The sequence below is a fragment of the Zosterops lateralis genome (genome assembly GCF_965231275.1).
Source record: "Zosterops lateralis genome assembly, chromosome: 6".
NCBI lineage: Eukaryota > Metazoa > Chordata > Aves > Passeriformes > Zosteropidae > Zosterops > Zosterops lateralis.
Window position 1 is genome coordinate 47,908,560 of NC_139761.1, and position 21,062 is coordinate 47,929,621.

A 21,062-nucleotide genomic window follows, 5' to 3' on the forward strand; every position below is an offset into this window, starting at 1 on the left:
TTTTTCCTTACATAAAAATCACTTTTTTTTTTTTTTTCAAAGTGCAATCACTTCTAAGGAGCTATGTGATTTATTGTTTGTCCTGTACATTTTCTTTTCTTTATAGAATATTTAATTAGCAAAGGTCCTTCTGTTTCTGAGCCTTTTGAAATAAGTTCAGGATCTCTCTGACAGCTGCCATTTTTTATACCCTGATACCATTACCTGCAGCAAATATCTGCTGCTCAAGCTTGCTTTTCTCTGATCCTACTCAGTCACGAAAGGCAATGGTGGTCTCTTCGCTTATTCCTTGCCTTGTCTGCTTTTTCTTTTTTTTTTTTTTTTGAAGCCAGATGGTGCATGCCACATGTAATTTGTGTCAAAACCAGTTAATACTGAACTGCTGCAGCACTTTTTTTGTATATGGTGGATCTCATCTCGTAACAGTTGATGGATTTCACAACTGGTTTTGTTGTAGGACAGTAAGTGCACTCTGAAAGAAGCAGGTACTCCATCACAGAGACTCAATATGATAAGACAGCTCTGTCTTATGCTATCACTATAAAAATGGTGATAGTATTAGTATAGTTAGCATTACTTTCTTCCCGTAATCCCAACGGAATGTCTTTGTGAGAGTTGGAGGGAGGTGCTACTTCTCTCCCCTTCTGGCATCTCAGTAGATGTTAAGAATCTGCATTGTTGTCTGGTTAGCAACAGCCCCAGCATAAAACAAATTTGTTTCCACTGGGCAAAATCTATAAAATTAGACTTTGTTTTCATTCAGTCTGTTATTTGGATTTGCAGCATGATGGATTACGACTAATTCCAGTGCAGCTGAAAAGATGATTTTAAAAGACAGTGAACCACAACAAAGGCAAAAGCCTGTGTGGAAGACATGGTTGGCTTTGTGGCAGGAGTTGCGTAAAGGAACAGTATATTCATGCATGACAACATCCTTTTCAGAGGGAAATGGCAGGAAGATTAAATAGAGGGGATGTTACAACATGTGTTTAAAGTACTAAAGTAGGCTCCTTGCCTCTGTAACATATACTTTGATGAGAAGAATTTGAGATCATTACAGACGATAGAAGGTGAAATGTTCATGGCAGAGACTACAAAGCAGCGACATTTCTTTTGCAGGTGCTTGAGCGTCAGTGTTTATTAGTCATACATCACAGGAAAATCCATTTTGGTAATGTAAATAACTGGTTGTACGTTCACAAAAGCAGAGTAAAGTTATAAAATCAAGATGTTGGTTGTAGCATTGTTCTGTGGCACATCTAACATGTTTTCCAGTCTGAATTGAGGTACTGGCATTTTTTTTTGTTTTGGTCTTACATTACTTAATTAGATGAAACACGTTGCTGGTTTTTGTGCGGTTGCATCATTTCAATTATATAAAAAATTAAGAACCCAAGGGCTTGTATTGATGGTTAAAACCATTTTTCTATTAATATATGTGTAATAGATGAGTATGGTACATTAAATTAATTGATCTTGCAAGGTACTAATCATTTCTTCCCTCTGATTATCAGAAAAGTGTCTTTCTTTCCTGCCTATTCTGTTTGCAGAAAAAAAAGATATATATCTAGTTATATCTCTTCTGTGCAGTTGGCCACAGAAGTTGTAACAGGATTTAAAAATCCAACATATGTGACCCAGCATGTGTCACTGGTGGAATAGACTGGAATCCTTCAGGACAGCATGGCAGGCTCTGATATCCTTCTAAAACTTATCATCCAAAAAGGTGTGTTATCAGCCTGAAAGAGGAAAATAAATTCACAGTATTCATTGGTCACCAATGTTTATGAAAATAGGACCTTGAACAGTCAGTGTGTGTTTGACCTTTTGACTTCCAGAGAATTCCTGGGAGCTTTGTACAACCAAAGGATTGTTTACGCTGGGTGTACAAGGCATTCTGAGATTGAGCTGCGATACCCAGAAATACCAGGAGTTACTACGTAGATGATTCCGATTAAATAAAAGAAAAAAATGCCAAAATAGACTTCAATGTCTTCATAAAATTTGTAGCACACTCCTTCAGGTATCTACATCTGCATCCAGCTGGCAGAACTTATGGGTACCTTTTGCAGATAGCTACATTTACCTGCATATATTTTTATAAAGCGAAATATATAAAAAACATATATCTATATGTACACACATATATATTTATTTCAGTAATTGAATTGAGATCATTTGTGAGGGATGAAATTAGATCTTGCTTCCAAAAAAATCTGTTTTTAAATCTTACGGCTTTGTTATGGTAGTATGTTTTATGTTACATGAATTACGCCCTTTAATGTGAATATCTGGAAGATACATTCACCATCGGATTTAACTTGCATTTTGGAATGTCCACAGAAAAAGGATCAGCAGAGCGGTAATAAAAAACAGGCATTTAGTAAATTTTTTTCTGACACATCTGTGAGCAGTAAAGAGACACAGGGTTTTACCAGCCCTGAACATTCAATCATAAGTGAAACCTTACAACTGCAGTAACAACAGTGCTGTGAAAACATTCACTGGATTGCCACAAACTCTCTACTTACTACTGAAATCCTTAGATAAATATTGAATGAAATTTCTTATTGCAAGGCATGGCAAAGGAAAACAAACACACTTTCATATCCACTTTTTTCGCCTCCAAGGTACATCAGGTGATACGGAGGCACGTTAATTGAAGTTGATTTTTAAAGGCTTGATTTCCAGGCTCTGAGTTGCTACAGGTGTATCTCTCTTGTGGTTACTAGGAGTGAAGGACTGAGGTTGTCAACAAGGCAAAAGAAAACATCAGGAATACACAAAATCTGTGTATGTGGCCATGTATAACTTCTGTATTTTTCTCTTTAGCTTAGCATCTCACAAATGCTGACAAGTTAATTTAAAAATTGGAGTCTGTTTTGTGTTTTGACAGTATTAGAAAAGGATATTTATAAGAGAGGCTTTAAAAGATGCAGACATTCCCTCAGTTTGTAAAGCTTCAGCTCTGCATGTCTAGGTAAACAAGGCTTTTGCTTCATAGAACCACAGGATCATTTAGAGTTGGAAAAGACCTTTAAGATCATCAAGTCAAATCATTAACCCAGCACAGCTAGGTCTACCATGAGGAATGCTTATTTATCTTGCTGTGGATTTTATTTTCTGTTTGGTTTGGGTTTTTTTCTGTTTAGTCACATCTTCTGGAAATATTTTCAGCATTTCATTAATTGCAGTAAATTTTTGTCTGACACGGGATGAAAATAACACTACAAAAAGAAAAGCATGTACTGAAATACTGATATGAAAATGTTTCCTGTTTTATTAGTTGTGTTTATACCATCTGAACCTGCAGAACTGAATCCAAAGTGACTATGTATGAAAGAGTTTCTGTATTCTACTTTTGTCCTTAAGAAAGCTAAAGTATAAGAAAATTGCCAGAATGTTGATGTTATGCCCAGAACACCTGAATTTACTTAATGCCAGGAAAATCAGATATGCACATCAGCATCAGGTCAGATGCTAGCACAGTTCACTGTTTTTATCAGTGAGACACACCGCAGTGAGTGTCTTTTATGGAAAGAGCTTTGGACAATATCCACACCACAGGGAGTTCACCATGTGGAACATCAGGTCCATCTGCTGCTCACTTCACATCACTGGAGTGATGTTGCTTGTAGGAGAGTTAAAACTTGAACAGAGTAGTGAGTGGGAGTGCTAGAAAAAATGTCAGCGTGTTTTCTGAGGGAAGAGTACCTCAAGAAGCGGTTCTTCAGTATCTGTGGGTACTTCTCAAGGCTCGGGATAAGCTCCAGGCCTGGGACATCAGCATTGCATGCCTTGACATTAGCATTGTTTACTTCAGAAACAGACAATGTGCATGCTAGGAGCTGAATTGAGCTGACATGTTTTCTGCATTTAGCAGCAAGTGCTGCAAAGTGGCCAAAACCTATACATGTGCTCGTGGGCAGTGCAGTCTCAAAAACAAGTACAGATTTTTGTGAGTGCATTGCCCACATGTGCCTGTCATTCACAAAACCATTCACAATAATGGGCTCAGGATTTATTATAACAACAAGAGCAAAGGCCAGAGGTAGTAAGGGTTGACTGACCCAGATGTCACCAATGAATGAGCAAGACCCAGAGAACAGGTAGGGCTTGTTGTGATCTTCTCACCCAAGAGTATGCTTTGGTTCTTGGATTTCTGCTCTCTTTGCCTTCCATACTAGCCACTAGTTTTCACAGTCTTGCTTTTCATTAAAAAAATGTGATTTTTCAGGGCTCTGGAATAAGTGAACTGCAGAGTTTGTAGTTTCTTTGGCATCCTGCCTATCTGCAGCGTATAGTTACCAGCCCCTAGATCAGGTTCCCAGTGCAGGATCACCTGCCTCCTGAATTATTCCTGCTCATCCTCCACTCAAAAAATACAGCAGTCAATTGGATAAAATCTTGTTTTGAAAAGCAATTTTCCATTAAGGGAATATGAAGACCCTAAAGCGAGGTTATGGTTTATTTAATCTGGATGAGGACAGCAACTCTATAGTGTATTTTTGTTAACATTTCCGTATTAAGTCTGTCAGAGTATCAGGCTAATTTTGAAGATTTGTAAGCAATTAGGTGGTGATGATAGGATAAGTAAAATGTGTGACTAAACTTGTCTGGTCAATAAAAGGGAGGGATGAACCCTTCTGTTTGGTTTCCAGGTAGGTCAGAGAGAAGTAATTGCTGTGTTGCTCAAATTAGAAACCAGAACAGTTGTTTTGGTGTGTTTAACCTCAGCCACACGCAGCACGTCCTCACAGTAACCTCCCCATTTGCTTATGAATAATACCTCATCAAAGAGCCAACTGGCCACCATTTTATTCTGAATTCTAAAACACAGCATAAAATTAGAAACATCAAAGAGACCACTCAAGAAAATAAGGCTGGCCCTACCTACCGCATGCAGAGGTTGTGTTTCTGTTAAATCTAGCTTCAGGTGGCGATGCTGAGTTTGCTCCAGAGAGGCTGCCTCAGCTCACAGTTTCTCTGACCAGAATAATTCTTAGTTCTGAAAGATTTTTAATTTACTTGAGTGATTTTTCCATGATATTGAAAGGAATTATTTTTTACTGATATCTTATCTTGATGCAGTTGACTTTCTTGTTTAAAATGGAAAAATTATTATTCTGAACTTCTGGCATTGTTGTTTTATCTTCTTATAGAAGAGCCCTGCTTGTACAGTGTGCCAAGCCTGTCTTGACTCTCCAGAAGGATGGCCTCCCTTTTCTTCATTTTGTCTGTCTGTGCAACCAAGAAAACAACATTTTCCTTACTAAAAGTAAAGCTAAATGCTTGCTGCTGTTCATTCTTTTTAATCTAGCTTTAAAGCTATATCACTACGTTGAGCAGCAGCTCAGAGTTTCTGAAAGCAAAGGCATTTTACATCATAATAATAGTGAAGGATATTTCATCGTGTGTGAATGAGTTTTATTTTTAGATTAAGAGTGAATGGGTGCTGGCATCTATTTGATGAACATAAAAATGAAAGAGACTAAATATTTTGTAGCACTGCACCTACATTTGGCAATAGCAAGACACAAAGAAATTTCCCAGCTGGTGTGTAACTCTCATGGAGTCCTGGCTGGTTTTAGACTTCCCCGTAGATTTGTCAGTCAGAGCTCTAGGAAGATTAAGAGATATTCAGTATTTTGAGATACTCATATTCTCCAAAAATTTTTAGAAAAACAGCAAATTATTAGAAGTCAATGACAAAAAGGAATAGCGTGATGGTACAAGGGAATTCCTTTAGGCTACATGGATGTTGAAAAGCACAAGGAACCATATTTTAGAAACTTAACTTTAATAATGTGAGACCAAGCTATGGTCAAGCCCTAGTCAGATGTAACTGGCAAAATTCCTGTTTAGCTTAACTGCTTTAAATAGATCTCAAAGCCAAGCATATATAAATTCAGGCATATTTTGGAAAAGCACTATAACATACTTCATATTAAGTGCTATGTATTTACTGATCCATCAGTGTTTCAAATCTCTCCCAAAACAAACATTTTGTGTGTACCTAAGTGTCCCCAGGAACAAGACAATCATAAAACCAACTGCTAAGTGTGTTAAAGTTGCATCTTTTTCCCCTGGTGTGGTCATTTCTAGATTCTCTTGCCAACTCAGTTTGCTATTTGGTTTTGGTATTTCTCCATGGCCTAGATTTTTGGGTACAGTACACACAAAAAAGGAGGGAATCTCTATCGAAGTATACAGGTACACCAGCTTTACCCCCTCATCTCTGGAACATTGTTCTAGCCCAGCTGGTAACCTGGGAAAGAAAAGGCTCCAAGGAGAAGGCTCAGACCCAGTGGTCTTCCAGCCTTTGGTGTGGACCTGGGATCTAAACCCATATGATACAAGTTTTGCTACTTTTCTGAAATTTTGCACTTAAAAGGAGATTTTTATAGAAGGGAACTTTCTTGCTTTTTTACCTGGAAATCCTTCCAGCTTCCCCTACCAAAACTTTAAGGTAGGATGAAGTGCCAGAAGACTATGCCAGACACCAAACCAGTGCTTTTAAGTCAATGAAGGAAAAAATGAAAGGCCTCTGGCTTGAATGGAGAGGACTGGGGGGGGGAAAAGAGAGGTGATAGATTTAAAATGTAAATACAGCCCTGTAAAAGTGACCTAAATATAGACAAGCATTTCATATTTCCTTTTATAAACCTCATGAAATTATGAAAGTACAGAAGTATTGAAGTGTTGGGGTGGTTTTTTAAACTTCCATGTGCTTGAGTTTAGCCCATCCCTTTTTGTATGCCAAGCCTGAATAGAAGAGAGCTGCCACCTTGAAGAGGATGCTTGGCCAACCCAGTCCCTACCCCATTACTGGGAGCTGTCATTTCACCCAGAGGCCATAATTGCAGGAAATAAAGTCAACAGGAATGTTACGGGAGTGTGTGTACATACCAGTCCTCTAAGTGACTTATTTATAGTCTGTGCCGTAATAGTCTATTCATTAAAACCTCACAGAACCTGGCCCCTAAGCTGTAGAATTCTGTTTAATACCCTCTTGCTCAGAGATCAGCAGCTCTCCAGACCCCATTGTACAATGCAAGTTATGACAAAAACTCAGCCTCGAGCTCCTGTCGCTTGAGCTTTGGCGTTAGGAGTTCCGCCAGCAGCGCTGCTGGGGATCGGGGCACGGCTCGGGGGCACTGTTTGTTTTCCATGTAAGAAAATCCCATGGCATTCCCCTCAGAGGGCTGAGCCAGGGCAGTGACGGGTGTTGGCAGAGCTGGGGCATCCTCAGCCAAAGCACATCATACATCACTGTCCTCACTCACAGCCAGGGAACGTGAGCAGCAAAGGAGAAAGGATCTGCAAGAGCTGTGCTTGATTTTTGGTAGCTGTGGTCTAAGGAAAGTGAAATATCAGGATTTTGGAATGTCTAGGAAGACAGAAAGGTAGAAGTGGTGCTTGGTGTTGGGTTTTAAATTATTTGAGCAAGCAGCTGTCGTTCATGTCAGGCAGGTATTTAAATGCTGTGGTAGGCGGTGGGAGTGGAACACTTAAATGCCTTTCAGAGGTTAATGTCAGAGTTCAAGAGAAGGATTTCAGAGACACTGAACTTCACCTCTATAGAGCAAATGAGTTGGAAGCTTTTGTCTCAAGGTCAAATTGAGTGAGGTGCCTCTTCAGTCAGGCATCCAGCCCCACACCTGTACCTGGCACCTGCCAAATCTGCACAGTCACCTAGTTGCTAACGGCCAATGGACTGGGGCTCCCTCTTGGAATCCCAAACTGGGAGGTTCCCTCAGGAATTTGCAGATGAGACATGTGACACCATGAAATACCATCCCCTGCTACTCTGCCTTTCCTTGAAAGAGCAGCATATACAAAATGTTGTAAGGAGAGAGGTTAATTTTGTTTTTATGAGTTTTTTGTGAAAGCAAGCCAAAAGTTTATGTGTAGGGAGAGGTTTTCCATGACTCTCAGTTTATTAATAAAATCTTTCTTAGTTTTTTGGTACCAGTGACAGGTCCTACATTTCAAGTAGGACAAAAATATCTCTGATGTTATCTCTGTGGTTCCCTTTTCTTTTAGTTACAATCCACACTAGAGGATTCTTCCAAGGTTTTTCAAGCTTCTAAATGCCCACAAGAGTTGCTATTAACTTACCACAATGCTCTGCCAGCCATCTGTTGTGGTTTTTATCATTAAATATCAGTAGGGGCTATGTATTACAGAACAGGGAGAAAAGCTCTGACATAATAGAAGTTGTCTCCCAGAGGAAACGATGGAGAGCCAGAGGCTACATCATTTTGGACATTTAAAGCAGCTCAGACTGAAGTGTAGGAGCTTGTACTGCAGGGCATTTTTGCAATCCTATCCGTGCAACCACAGAGGTCTAAAGTCTTCCCGGTTCTTAGCAGGCAGAAATCAGGATAAAGTCTGTAGACCTTTAAGAGTAAGTTACCTCTTTCTGGCTGTAGAGCACAATATTTTCCCATAATAAATTTGCATTGCAAAAGAAACTGCTCTAAATATGTGTTTCCAGGAGAAGTAGAAAGACTATACCTTATATGTATTTGCATTTCAATAGCACCTGAAATGTGTTGCAGGTCTTCTGTTTGCATCTGGCTGTCTTGGATAATCAGAAACCCAATACTCAGAGGAATTGCTTTTTAAGGGAACAGTTCACAGCTGGGTCATGAGATTATAGCAGATTTCTCAGAGACTGACTGATGGAAGAATTGCAGCCAGTTTGGGCTCGTGGAGTAGCTCTGCATGTTTATGTCTCTGTATGGTCTGGTTTTATCTGCTTTACCTAGAGGAAGAACATAATGAAGGTTTTCTCCTAAATAGCCTTAGCATCTGACTTTGCAAATGCCACTTTATTTCTTCCACTGCAGTACATATGCAGCTTCCCTGGTGTCTGTCCTGTCTTTCCCAACTTCTGCAGCTGGGACAGGCATGGCAGGTACAAAACAATTAATAGCAAAGTTGTGTACAAAACACCCTTAGCAACTGGCAGTTAACCCCCAGTTATTCACCAGACTACATTTCTGCATTCAGCTGTGACAGTGTCCTGTGGATACAAAGGAATAGCCGAGCATATAAGATAGAATGATTAAGGTGATAGCCTAGAAAATTATACTTCTCCAATTCGTTGCAATTCCTAAAGATGTGTTGAGACAAGGAACCATGGATTGCCAGTGGGCATGTTCATATACAAAGACACCGAGTATTTTGTTCAGACATGCCTAAGCTCATACTGACATATTTAAATCCAGTGAGTGTGCTCTATGTCCAACACACATGGTATTTCATATTCAGAAATATTTTCGTATGTTTATTGTTGGTATGGCTTTTTGTTTGTTTGTTTGTTTATTAAAATAACCAGAGACAAGAGAGAGTCCAGACCTTCGGTCCAAATACTCTGTCATTGCAAATCATGTCATGGCTTGTTTTTTGTGAAGGAAGTGTTTCTAGAAGAAATAGCCAAAAATGTCAATTTACTAATATTTGGCCAGAATATATAAAAGTTCTTTAAAAAGATAAAATAATTTAAAATATTAGCCTTCTATGTGATTTTTAGCAACTTACATTCAATTATTTGGTGCCCAGTGTACTCAGAAATGCTCTAGAATACCAATTTCTAAGACTTTCTTCAACATGGCCAGAAAAATTATACAGTGCATTGATGAACTCAAGAAATGCACTGCTTCATCTCTGGGTATAATCCATTACTACTTATCTGTCTTTATTTTGTTCCTGTACTTGGTTACTTCACAGATTCCTCCACTTTGTCCTCATTAGTACCCAGAAACACATCCTTCATGAATGTCACCAGTCTTTCTTGCTACCAAACCCAGATGTGAAGAAACCACTGAGATTTTCTTGATACTTTTTCAGTCATTGGAAATTTCTTTGTTGTTCTCTTTGGTCCTGCTCCAGCACTGTAAGAGTCAGTGATTGTCTTTCCACCAACTTCAAAGGGGTTTGGATCTTGCCTTTAATAGTTCCACTAAATTCATTTTATTTTCAACCTTCAAGTATGTCTCAAATTTATTTAATAATTAATTATGTTTTGCTATTTGACCTTCATGGATTTTATGTATTTTTGAATACTGTCTTTATTCCATCAGTTGCATCTTGTAAAATTTAAACCCAGTTGCAGTCCTTTACCCATGCACTAACTCTCCTGCTCTCTCACACTCTTTTTCAGAATTCTGTTTTTACTCTGCTAATAAACTACTTACAGTCTCTTCTTATAGGGGGTTAGTTTTAGGTTTCACTCTCCAAAAGTATCTATGTTCCTCCTAAGCCAACTCCACCACCTCCTTCAGCTTCAACAAAACTTGTCTGCTGTGCCTCTTTGTCAGTACACATTGCAAATTTCTCTCATGAAAAGAGATTTCGTCTAATCAAATCAGGCTATATATTCACAACCATTTCTGACAGTGAACTTTTCATAGAATCACGGAATTATAGAATGGCCAGGGTGAAGGGACATCAAAAATCATCCAGTTCTAACCCCCCCACCATGGGCAGGGACACCTTTCACTATCCCAGGTTGCTCAGAGTCCCATCCAACCTGCCCTAGAACACTGCCAGGGATGGGGCATGCACAGTTTTTATGGGCAACCTGTGTCTCATAGTAAACAATTTCTCCCTAATATCAGATCTAAACCTCCTCCTTCAGTTTGAAGACATTCCCCCTTGTCCTGTCACTACATGTCCTTATAAATATTCCTTTTCTGTAGGGACTTTCCTGTAGGTTCCCTTCAGGTACTGAAGGCCACAATTAGGTCTTCCCAAAGCATTTTCTCCTCTAGGCTGAGCAATTCCAACTCTCTCAGCCTTTTGTCACAGGAGAGGTTCTTCATCCCTCTGATCCCTTGGTGGACCTGCTGTGGACTCATTCCAAGGTCCCTGTCCTTCCTGTGCTGGGACCCCAGAGCTGGATGCAGTACTACAGGCAGGGTCTCACCAGGGCAGAGCAGAGGGACAGGATCATCTCCCTTGACCTGCCTGCCCTGCTGCTTTATAGATGCACCTCTCTGTTGTTCAAAAGCCAGATCTCAGTAGTGCCCAAGACCAAATGCAGAAGAGGGGCAGAAGGACTCTCTGCTGCTAACAGCAGGGAAAGGCTGTCCCCCCCAGCTCATGTCATATAATACCACTTACCACTTTTTCATGTTAGAAGGAGTTGGCAAATGCATTACTTTGTTAGTTTTGTTCCCTTTTTTTTTTTTTCCCTTTTTTTTTAATTTTGCTTTGAAGGACTTTGAGAAAAGTGGTGATGTTGCACAAGACCTGGAAGTATAAGCAGTGCCAGTAATGTGGCAGGATGTAAAAAACTGGGAGGCAAAGCCAGGTATGAGGCAGCCAGTATTGAGATAGCCAGTATCTCCCTAAAAACTTGCACCTGAAGGAGAAGTTACTGTCAGCAGCTTGGCGTTAGAGGAAAAAATAAATTGGCCTTGTTCCCAATTCTAGTGGACACAGCACAAAAAACCCCATGATTTTTGCAGGGTTTTGTACTGCTCTTTGTAAGGAGAAAGGCTGTGGCAAAGAAATTATCCTCTCACTCTCCTATGCCATGGTTAGGATGAATCAATGAAGTCCTAGGAGGGGATCTGGCTGCTGTTACCCAGGTTTTCTCTGCCCTGTGTAGAAACAGGGCAAATTATTTCATTCTGCAGTGCTTTTGGTCCTGTATCTTCCTTGAGCAGGAAGTTAATAAAAAAATGGAAAGTAGTTTGCCATTAACATGGCAGTGATTATCTGACGACCAGACTCGGCATCTATTGAAATCAAAGGGAAAAAAAAAAAAAAAAAAAAAAAAAAGCATCAGCTTCCAAGGGCTTTGGCTCAAGGCCTAGGAGAACCTCTTCAAATTTCTGAGGATTGCTAGGCTACTGAAAAATAATGTACGTACAGTGCTTCAGTGTACATATGTTGCTTTGATTATTTCATGGATATCACGTGCTTTGATGTTGGAGGCTACATAAAGACCGCCAAAAAAGATCTGTTAACTAATGACTGTTTATGCTGTAGTAGGCAAGTGCTGAAACTGAATTTGGCCTTTTTCCCCTGGGACGGAATCCAAATAAATGTCATGAAGTAACTGCACAAACAGCACTCACTGGAAAAAAAAGGTCTTTGTTTCACTAATAAGCTCTTTTAAGGAACAATGGATACAGTTTCTCAGTTTTCTTTGCATCTGACAAAATAAAGCAGGCAAGAATTCTATTTTAAGGCGGTTTGAATGAAAGCAATGAAAATTGGTTTGCTTAACAAAGGTAACTTGACTAACTGTTTGTTGTCGTTAGGAAGATGTGAGAACCCCTATGAATGTTTCTTAATTCCTGAAAGAATTGCGTGGCCGAGGAGGTTTGCTTGTTTGCTTGTCTGGTGAGGGCAGTTGGGTTCCAGCACATCAGGCAGATTTCACGGGCCAAAATACACCCAAGAGTTGTAAAGTAGTCAGAGGATGCTGATGCTCAGGAATTTACAAGAATGTATTTTTGTAGGGAAGTTACACTGTCATTAATTTACGTGTGATTCTTATTGAACTGCAGATTTTGGGTAGCTGTTTTCTGTAATTCCTACTAGTTTCCAATGTCTGTGATACCACTTTTGGGACAAATACTCTTTTAGTTGGATGTCTTGGAGCCAGATTCCTTCTGATGTCTGGGTAACTGCATCCATTACATACTGGAGGAATTGCTAGATTGAGCCATGGACAGACCTCTCCAAATCCAGCCATGTCACCAGACTAAGTTCCACTCTTTAGCTACTTGCTGTACTTCCCCTGCCAAAGACTGCTGCCCTCTCCATCCATGCACTCACACCACTTGTACAGGAGCTCCCTCATTTGTTTTAAGCAAAAATCAGCCCCATTTGTTTTGCTCATTGTTGGTCTGTACCAAGATAACAGGCCCAGCCTGAAGCTGCGCCATGTAGGAAGTGTTCATACAAACTGCTCAATGAGCACATCAGTGGGGGTGATCCTTAATGAGGAGAGCATGGAATGGTGCTGAGCAGCTGAGAGTAGTAACCCCTTCCAACTCACAGCAGGGTCCCAAAGAGGACATCTGTTCATGGCTTCTGTCTGCAGCTCCTTTGTAGGTCTGACCAAAGTGCTTCTGGCAAAAAAAGTGATTCCTACTAGAGAGGGGAGGGAATTAAGAAAAAAATAATAATAAAAAAAAAAAGGTGGGAAAAAAAGAGTTGTTTTAAACATTTTCTATAGGGAAATGTTAGGTTGGAAGAAATTCTAGTGAAGGAACTAATGTTTTATCCACTGAATTCAGTGAAGCTAGGGCTTTACACAAAAATATCTGTTTCAAGATCTCTCACAGAAAACTGCTTTTGAATTGAGATTTCAATTTGTAGATTTACATGTTTTTCATGACAAAAGAAAATGGTTTTTTTTTCCACTTCTAACACCTACCACTCTACTGCTACAAAAAAAAAAAAAAAAAAACAGGAGCACACTCTACTCCCACTCAGCCTATAAAGACTTCAGCTCCAGATCCTTAATACAGGTTTTGGCCCTAGCTGTTTAAATGGTAAGCTGCATTAAAATTGATGGGTATGATTGTAGCCTGCAATCTGTAGTGGTGGAAAACCTCATTTACCTGCTGTAAAGTGTGAAGAACAAGATGTTTACTGCCTGCTTTTTGCAGCAAAGGAGACTTTCCCTTTCCATCATGTCAGACACTCAGTTTGCTGCCCACTCCAGCTCCCACTAAGTGCTTCAGAACCCAGCCCTGATGTGCATGCACATCACTGATTTGCCAAAGGATTCATATTTCTTAAAATAAACACATTATAGTAGGGAAATATTGATGTTTCGCTGTTTGTGTTTAGCTCAGAGCATTGTAATTTCTGATTTCTTTGCCCTGTAAATACGTATTAAGAACCCTCAACTTGCAGAACACATACTCTTAGTTACCACATTTCAATTAATATCTCTCAGCAGATTTTTTATCTCAAATCATTTGACAATCTGTTGGTATAAGACTTTATCAAGGGAGTTTCAAACAGTATGGAGTAGATCCCCCCAAACTGCAGAGCTTCTCCACAATTACCCCTTGTGTGTTGCTTAAAAAACATTTTCAGAACAAACTGCATAGTCCGTCTTTAAATCACACCACCTCTTATTTCTTCAAAACATGAACCTGAAATGAAGGCATAAATCCTTGGTGCTTAATCTTTCTAAAGAAATGGAGTAGTGTTTTCACAGGGAGGAAATTATGAAAAAAAATCAGTAACTACTGAAAAAGCAGAGTATCTCAACATCACCATTTATATAAACATCAGAAGCTGTTTGCTTTATAGTAAAGAATACAAGAAACTGACTTTTATCTCCTTCCCCACAGATTTCAGTAAACAGTAGTCTCAGAATGAAATTATCTTCAGTGTCAACTGTGAAACCATGCTAGGATGCTGTAGTCAAAAGGATGGTTCCAGCTTCAGTGTAACTCTGCAGCACAAGCAAGAAATATCTTATAAATAGGGCCTGTTAAAAGAGGAAAGGGCATAATTTAAGGATCAGTATATAAATAAGTTGTAATTCTTTTTTTGAATCTATATTGCTTTTCCTAAATGTACCAAAACTGTAAAGTAATATCAGTGGAAAATTGCAGCAGAATTATTTGTTTTCATAGTTCATTTATAGTTAATTTCCTGTACTAGTAGTACAGGGAAAATGATTTAGCAGCGAGTCTAGTGTGAATTCCTTACAAGAAACCAAAAGATAAATAGCTTACTCCCCACTGCCTAAAGGTTTGTGAGTGTGGATGAATTGAATTAATAAAATCTTTGGAGCCTTTGTGTGCTCCAGTATGGAAGGCATGAAAGGTATTCCTCCACTGTGCAGTTTATTTTCTGTACATGTTTTCCAAGAAGGGAACCTAGAGATAATACAGTACAAATTATCTTCAGTTTTGAAAATCACAGCCTGTTTTTAAGTTCTCTTCAGGTGCAGCAGAAGGCTGTGGCCTTCCTACCATCTGTCTGAAGGTGCTCCCGCAGAACTAAGGCATTTGGCAATGAGATGAATGCAGAAAGGGCTTTTGCTATGCTTTTTCAGTTCCTACAGAGATACATGGTGTTGTCCTCCATGTGCAGGAGCTCAGCTGTGCTAGCTCATCCTCCTAATTTCTTCTCTGGAAGCCAGAATGATATTTATTGTGGGGGTCACTCCTGTGTCTGAGTGCTTGACTGCTGTTACCCTGAGGTCGTTTTGCAATTTCTTTGTCCACCTCTCAGGTGTTGCTCAACACTAATGTGCTGGCAGTGTCCATTTGAGGGAAGGAAGAGGAGCAGGAAGGGGGAGGACTTCTCATCAGAACTTGGCAGGAATTTTATTTTGGTGTAATTTGTTCCTTTCTTAAAACATACATAGGTACAGTAGGTGTATATAGTTACTAAAATATATGTGGGTAAAGAGTAAGAGATACAGCATATCCCACTCTTTTCTCATTGGTAAAATAATCAGACTAGCAAGTAGATATTAATGGTTCATAGCTGCTTCCCACTCTTCCTGCCCTCCAGCTGTCTGCTTTTGAGTAACAATTTGCATTTCCTCTCAGACCTTTCCTAATAAAAGATCTCAATCTCACTGGTCCTGAGCTACTTTGACTAGAAAAGACTGGACTGAACCTGCTTACCAGCTGCTGTTGTAGCTCTGGAAAACAAATAAATTCACCTCCCACACATTTATTTCTACACATTTTCTTTCATCAGTGACATCTGAGATACAGTACAAATGGAATGGTATCAATTATGAAGATCAGAGACATGACATGATTAATGCTGCTTCTCTATTTCATTGATATCCAAAAGTAAAATACACATTATGCTTTCTTACCTAATTCACAAAGCTTTTCTATACTGGAATACAGAAATCTAAGTTTAAACACTCAAATCAAAACACGAAGCAAGCAAATTCATCACTGTAATAAGCTACTAAAACTTTGTTGTTCATTTTGTAGACGACAACTTTGGCTCTTCAATATTGTGTATTAAACCAGAGGTTCATATTCTTGACTAAAAAAATGCAATTATTGATAAACCAAAATGTGAACTGATTACAGAACATTTTTCATTGAGTCTGTTCTACTTTATCCACATGGAAAATAAGGATTGACCAATCTGGTATCAGAGTTGGAAAGTTTAACAATGCTGGCAGCTCATTTTAGAAGGATGCTTAATGATGAAGTACATTAAGAGATATTAATTATTATCTTGCTGTGGTAGATTTTGACCATCAGTCTAAGACAGGAGCTCAGTGCTCACCATATGATCACAATGTTGTTGTGGAAGGAAAAAGCTGAATGTGGAGCTAAGCTAAGTAGGAATTAACTGTGTTTGCTTTTAATCTTTTCAGATATGGCAGTTTGAATTATTAGCGTACAGGTTCATTGCATGATTGTTAAGATGTTTGCTTAACTCTGAAATGTGCTGAGCAGCTGACAAGTTTCATGGTATTACATTTATACTCCTATGATACTGCTGAAAACACTACTCTTAAATTGAATAGAGTAGGAGCAGGTCCAAGTTTGGATGTTGTCCACAGGCAGACATGTGTGTGAAAGTCATTGAGACTTGGTGTGTGGATGGATGGGGACAGCAGTCAAGTGAGGAACCTGCTTGGGTGACCTGCTGTAAGTATTTAGGGTATTCAGCCACATATATATGGTATTATTAAAATTATGCAAGCAATTAGACTGTGAGGACAAAGAGATTTGCAGTGAATGTACAAATAAAAAACACTGGCTGCTTCCTACAAAAACAGATGGCACTAATATTTGTAAATTAATTGAAATAAGTTGACGATGACTTCCCAGTGAAGGTCAAGGAAACTTAGGCAGGTTTGGATTATCCAGCAGCTGGAGAAGGTTATCTTATTTGCACTGTTTCTACACATAACTGTAAAATGACTACTGCTGAAATCCATAGCAGCCCTGTTTATTTATTTTAGAAGTGTAAAACTGACATTTATATTATAGTAGGAAACAATATTTTAATGACTGCCCAGTCAGGGAATAGTGTAATTTTTGGATATACAGGAGCCACCACCCACATGGACAAGAGTGACTTATTTAAAATGCTGGATATGGATTGCCAGAGGACCTTGACAAGTTCCCTGCTAAAGGACTCTTAAACCTTCTCAGAACAGTCTCATGGATCCCCCACAGATTTGAAAGATGAGAAGCAATGTCTGGGAGTAAATGGCTAGGAAGGTAGTGGTGTATTCCCACAGAGATCTGGCCTGGAGCTTGAAGTGTTCAACATATTCATGAGTGATCTGCACAATGGTGACATGACAGTATTTGCTAGTGATCCAAGATTATTTTAGCTAATGGCATTTAAAATTAGTTGTGTGCATGACACTGAATGGCAGATGAAATTCAGTGTCAGTAAATGAGAAGTGATGCATACAGAGAGAAAGCTTCTTGCCCCATACAAGGCTTGCACTGAATTGGCTGTTAGCACTCAGGGAGGAGATGAGGAGTCCCTGTAGATTAAAGCTTCCATTCATTCCCCAGATGCTGTATAGAGAAGAATTAGGAATAGCACAGAGAATGAAACAAACATCTTATACATGATAAATATTTTATTAATATAATACAGAATGAATTTCCAAAGCAGTGACATGGTGCAATGGTGGAAGCCATGCTTAATCACATATTTGAGAGTCTGCCCCAAAGAAAGATCAGGGCTTTGAGCTGTGGTGCCTGTACCGACAGGCAAATGTCCCTGAAGTGGCACATTGCTCCCTTCTGCTTATTTTGCCTCAAGTCCAGCAGCATCACCAGAGGGGGCAGTTAGGGGTAGTATCTTCTTCATCACCGTAGCAAGACATGTAAGCAGCCTCTGTCCAAAAGGCTTTTCATAAGATGGAGAATTTGCAGTTCTTGAGTCCATTTAGTTAATGCTATGTGGGTTCCTGAGCATCTCTTGTCATTTTCCATTGCACATTTATATGAGTCTAACTGTCAGATACCAGTTTTATTTAAAGATATACATTATTTTACTAATACATTTTACAACTGCACCACAAACATTTCCATTATTTGTATATTGAACAGACGGTGGACTGAACAGCTCTGTCACAGGAGCCCAGGCAGCAAATCCAAGGCCCTGCACTATACTCAGTACTATTCTGTCTTGTCCTGGAACACCACTTACTTGGAAAACGTTTTTCTCAGGAAAAAAAAATCTCAATTACTTCTATTTAAGTGGTTTGGGGCTTGGTTGGGGTTTTTTGTTTTGGTTTTTTTGTTTTTGAGGGGTTTTGTTTGGTTGGTTGGTTGGTTTTGGTTTTGTGTTTTGGTGTTGTTTTTTGGGTTTTTTTTGGTGGGTTTTTTTTTTTTTGTTTGTAGTAACCAAGTAGTAGTAACCAACCTGCCTCTCTGTATAATAACATGCTGTGGCAGCCAACCACTCCCCTTGCAGCTCCACCTAACTCAGCTTCCCCTTTCTCTCCTCGTTGGTGCTTTTCTAAGCACTGATTAGAACCCTCTGGTAACACCAGGTTTGGAGAGCATTGAAATGGTTCCTTGTGTGTGTGTGTGTGTGTGTGTGTGCACTCAAGCATATGTAGGTGTGGAGGGGAAAGGGGGCACAGGTTTATTCACTTAACAAGCAGCATTTGGGCTCAGTTTTATCTTGAGCACTCAGGAGAGCAAATAGCTGCAGGAGTTGATCATGTTGCTGGTATGTTTATAGTATAGCATGGAAGGTGCTATGGAAGTGCCAATTACTCTATTAATACTAGTAATTAGTTTTTTATACCCTATATTCATTTTATGCTCTTCGTAAGAAAATGTAATCAGTGCAGACTGCCTTAACTTTCAAGTGTCTAAATGTGGTTCATTCCAAGGGTTAACCATACTTGTAGTTTACTGTATTAGTCCCAGTTGTATTTGACATAAAAATGTTTTTATAGCACAACCAAATACCAGCATATTTGCGGTTGCAGTCAGATGTTTTTAACTATATTGGATATAACCCACAATGGTTTCAGAAGATATTTCCATTGTTTTAGCCAGATTTAGAGAGGCTGGATTAAGCTATGGCCCAGTGGTGTTTACATATGTGAGTATCAGTCTTTAAGGGCAAAGAATATGATGTTCCATAAACCTTTATACAGAAATAAATACCTCGCAGCAAAAATGTTTTTCTAAGATCAGTTACTATTTCAACTATAATGACCTGCTTGGAGAAGGTCAGGGGCCAAATTCTTCTCTCATTTACACTGGCGTAAATCCACAGTAATGTAAGTACAAGATTTGGGCTTGGGAGTTTAAAACTTTGGAATTAATTTTACTCTGACCCACAACACTTAATGCAATCTATTCTGCTTGAGCTGTTAATTTAGCAAACTATTCCATGAGTAAGATCCTGATAAACTATATAACATGAGAAATAAATTCAGTCAGAGCTTCAGGGCAAAATGTAGTCCTGGGCAGCCCTTGTTTTAATTCTCTCTTTTTAAAAACAAAACCCTCTCAGTGTTGATCTGCCAAAAGGCTTGTTCAGGTTTGAGATGTTAGTGTTTAGACAGAATATGTATATGTATGAGTATCTATTTATGTATGTCAGTAATTTACTGAAGTTTTGATCCAGCTTTACTGGTGTACCAGTCCACAGAAATCCTCAACTTACAATTGCCAATACAAACACCCCTCAGTCTTTATCAATCTTTTGGCTGAAACAAAACTCATACAGTTCATGTATGTTCCTAATTTTTTGCAGTTCAGTTTCAGTTTTAAACTTTATGGACTTTCTCCAAATCATCTGTAACTTCCCACTGCAATTAGTATTTCTGTTCTTTACTGCTTGCAGTGAACAGCTTGTTAATGAAAGGTAATTTAATACCAATTTGAACATCAAAAACTGTTAATATTATGTAAATATAAAGGTTTTTTTTTTAAATCGCCTACTCAACTTCTGTGAGTGCCGTGCAAATCCAGTGTGTGTACACAAGGCAGTTCACATTGCTCTTGAAAAAAGCAGCAAATGTTTTGTAGGTTAAAACAGTCAGTGGTTTAACGTAGCTGAACTCAAAACTGGATTAACAGATCCTGTGTTAGAAGCATCCCTTGTAGCAACCAGCTATGTGGGACTTGGAACACACCCCCCTCAAACTGTATTCACTCACTCATCCCAGTGGCGTGAGGGGAGAGCATTGGGGGGGGAAAAAAAAGTGAAATCCATGAGCTGAGATAGAGACAAGTGATGCACAGTGCAGTTGCTCACTGTCCAGTCAGCTCCCGAGCTGTGATCAGCTCCTCCCAGCCAACTTCCCCCAGTTTATTTACTGGGCATGGTGTTCTGTGGCATGGAATATCCCTTTGTCCAGTTGGGCCAGCTGTCCTGGCTGTGTCTTCTCTCAGCTTCTTATGACTTCCAGCCCACTTGCTGGTGGAGTGGTGCGGGAAGCTGAAAAGTGTTTGACTTAGTGTAAACAAAAATGTTAGTGTGTCAACATTATTCTCCTCCTAAATCCCAAACACAGCACTATAGCAGCTACTAGAAAGAAAGTTAACTCTATGTGAACTGAAACCAGCAAAGCAACCTTATTCTTATTCTTATTTTCTTATTCTTCATCCCTTATTCTATACCATTTGTGTCATGCCCAGGCCCCACACTTTCCAATGCATCCTTTCCTGTCTTTGGCTATACAGACACAGGCATCATGCTCTTTGTCTATGGGCCATCCCTTTAAAATTTCTATTGGGTTTATTTAATCAATGATTTTGGGATCCATCTGTCATAGCAGTCCAAAGGGCAGGAAAAAAGGTCTGTGGTGTTGGATCATTGTGCACTGAAGCCAGTTCTGCTTCCATCACCATTGTGCTTGTCTGGTTCTATTATTGCCAGAGTTTCTTCAAATTTCATTCTTCATTAATCTGGGCAATTGTTACTGTAGTGCTGTTGATACTGCATATAGCAGCCATAGTAGGGATTACATCCAGTATTATACAGAATTAGCATCATACAATTCAAATTGTTGGCTATTCTCACCCAGAATCAGATTCCCTGGAGGAACATATCAGACTTCCTCATCATCCCACATCACCCATGATGTGTCT

At 39.3% G+C, this 21,062-nt stretch overlaps 1 protein-coding gene across 1 annotated transcript in view; it reads left to right on the plus strand.

Moving 5' to 3' along the window:
- The window catches only part of KCNQ1 (potassium voltage-gated channel subfamily Q member 1), a gene marked incomplete at its 5' end in the record, with an annotated part of 329,667 nt that overhangs the window by 252,195 nt on the left and 56,410 nt on the right, over nt 1-21,062 (plus strand). The gene's annotated exons all lie outside the window — the stretch shown is intronic.